Source organism: Carlito syrichta, unplaced genomic scaffold (genome assembly GCF_000164805.1).
Source record: "Carlito syrichta isolate Samal-C Ts95f unplaced genomic scaffold, Tarsius_syrichta-2.0.1 Scaffold301546, whole genome shotgun sequence".
NCBI classification, from domain to species: Eukaryota; Metazoa; Chordata; class Mammalia; order Primates; family Tarsiidae; genus Carlito; species Carlito syrichta.
Window position 1 is genome coordinate 266,066 of NW_007245642.1, and position 2,940 is coordinate 269,005.

The following is a 2,940-nucleotide window of genomic DNA, read 5'->3' on the forward strand; positions in this document are numbered from 1 at the left end:
CAATTTTCTTACCACCCTTTTATTTTTTTGTGCTTAATTCAAAATGCTTAACACATAACTATTAAATTGTTAATAAGCAAGAATAAGTATGCCATTAATTTGAAAATATTTTATTCAGAGGATGGACTTGCTGCAAGATTTCAGTGGTGGCTGCACAATAATTAATGAATTTAATTTCCAGTGCTAAATACATAATAATTTGAGGCTGAGTTGTTGTGCTAATTGCAATTAGGCATAGAAGATAGTATGTTTTCTAGGTCTGCCATCATCTGTTTACTTCAGGTTTTACTTTTAAGAGCATGTCTCCTAAAATAAACCTTCGAAGAGGATGTGTTGACAAGAACACTGTACCCACTGGACTTCAGAATGCCGGTGAGCTTGTGTTTGCCAAGGATTATTATGGTTGGCTGTGATACACAAAGGCACAGGCAAGCATGCCTGGGAATGAGGGCCATCTTCAGCGTTTTTTCATGTGACTTTGAGCAGGTCATTTCACTCTTTGCACCCCACTTTCCTCATCTGATAAGAGGAGAATTACTAATACATAAGTCATACCTACACGTGGTTTATTAATTTATTATTGCATCTTATTTTATTATAGAGATGCAAGGTACAAGTGAGGATGAACTCTATAAGTAGGCTGCATGCAGGTGAAGTTTGGGCTTCTAGGTGACCCTCCCTCCCCCGGTAGTGGACCAGGTACCCTTTGTGTTGTCACATGCACCCTACCCTTTTCTCTACCTCCCTTCTCTAGCAGTGCCTAGCCTCTGCCAATCTCTTCCTTGTGCTAGTGGGATTAATGTTTAGGGCCCCTCTTATAAGTGAGAACATGTGACATTCAGTTCTTTGTTTCTGTGATAGATCGCTTAGTATGATGCTCTCCAATTCCATTCAACTTGCCATAAAGTCCATGATTTTGTTCTTCTTTATGCCTATATAGTACTCCATTGTATATATGTACCACATTTTCTTTATCCAGTCCACAGTAGCATTGGCTCCATGTTTTTGCTGTTGTGAATAGTGTGGCAATAAACATGCATGTACAGATGTCTTTTTTTGTAGAATGATTTATGTTCCTCTGGGTATATTCCCAGAAGAGGGATTGTTGGATTATATGGAAGATCAATTTTCAGTTCTTTCAGAAATGGCCACATTACTTTCCATTGAGGTTGAACTAGTTTGCCTTCCCACCAACAGTGTAGAAGCATTTCCTTTTCTCTGCACCCGTGTCAGCATCTGTTGTTGTTTTTACTTATTAATGATAACCACCCTTACTGGGGTTAGGTGGAATCTCATTGTAGTTTTGATTTACATTTCTCTGATGATTATGGCATGTAATAGATGCTCACTACTTGGTACTAATATTGAAATCCTTACTAAAACAGGGTTGTGGATCTCTCTATCCAATTGTGAACCAAGTATCAAAAATATATTGAGATTTAGGCTTACCTTTCAACTGTCCCCCACCCCTGACCCATAGCTTGGCTCAAACGTTCTAACTTTGAACTGTTATTATTATAGCAACTTGTCACTTACTACCCTTTTGACCTATCATCCAGCTCTTGGGCTATGAGAAGGGCTATCATTAGTAAAAGCTAAACTACTACTAAAAATAACTCTTCTGGCTACAGGGCTCTGGCCTTCACGCGCTTGACTTCTCTGTGTCTCTCTGATACCTTGGCTTCCTATTTGAAAAAAGCCCCTTTTCAAAACCCCAGAAGGCGGGCATAAACTCCTCATCTTTCATTATGTATTTCCTGTGCCACCTCGAATGGCATTCGATGTCGCAAGCTGAGGAAGAGAAGAAGATGCAGGTGGGTGGAGGAGCTCTGTGGTATTTGATTCCCTCAGCTGTGTGCGGCGGAGCCAACTACTCAGCGACGGGCCCTGCTTATTATATACCACATCCAGTATAGGAGCCCGGTATAGGGCTCAAGTTAGCAGGCAGCCTCCATCTTCCCAACTAATTGAAAGGCAGCCAAGGGAACTGCTGTTCATGCTAACCTGGCCATAAATGGTTTCTGGGGTTTGTGTTTGCAATTCTCACTGAGGGAGCCATTATCTCAGTTCAGGACACTCGTGGTTAGACTTAATTAGTTTAATATTTCTTATCAAGTTGAAATCAGTAGGGTTTTTGCAGGTCAGGTTGTATGGAGGCCATTTTGGTTTGTTGAGCAATGAAAGAAAAAAATAGGTGAAGATCTCTGTAGCTCTGGATCATAGGAAGAGCCTAGACTAGAGAAAGCACCATTGAACTGGACTCCTCAATCGGTTAGAATTGTTTTGCTTCAGCTTTAGGAGAAAAGATCAAATGACACTGTTATAACTTAATACTGTGGCTTTTTTTTTCCCAAAAGAGGAATGATAATCTCTAAAGTTCTGAGTGATAATTTTGAGGCTGTGTTACTGATTAATTAAAGGAAGACTTAATTATTTTTTGCAGCTTGAGTTGGGACCAGCTTTAACCTTAAGCAGAGCAGTCGTTTGTTATTGACTATGACTTCTGTGGTGCTTGTGATATATCTCCTTTACATTTTCTTCTTGCTTAAAGTTTCTTAAGTGAACAGGGAGGCTTTTACTTCGCATTGGAGATAAGGCTTAGAATACAAATCTAATGCAAAAGAAGTGCCCCTGGACTTGCCCACTCTGTTGTAAATGACCTTTGTGAGGTCTTTTCCTAGCTTCCCAGAGTGGAAAGAAGTGAGAAGTAAAGAAAGTATTGGATATATAAAAAATAATAATAATAATAAAAAACTTAAAAACAACAAAAAAGAAAGTATTGGACACCTGGAAGGGGATGCAGCATCACTTAGAGGGAGACAGAAGGTGGTTGCAGAACACAGAGATAGAACAGTTCTGGTTCCTCTTCTTTTATTATTTTGTTAACTTAAAGCTTTTAATTTGTCTTCTTTTAAGTACTTCTTTTAATTGACAGATAAT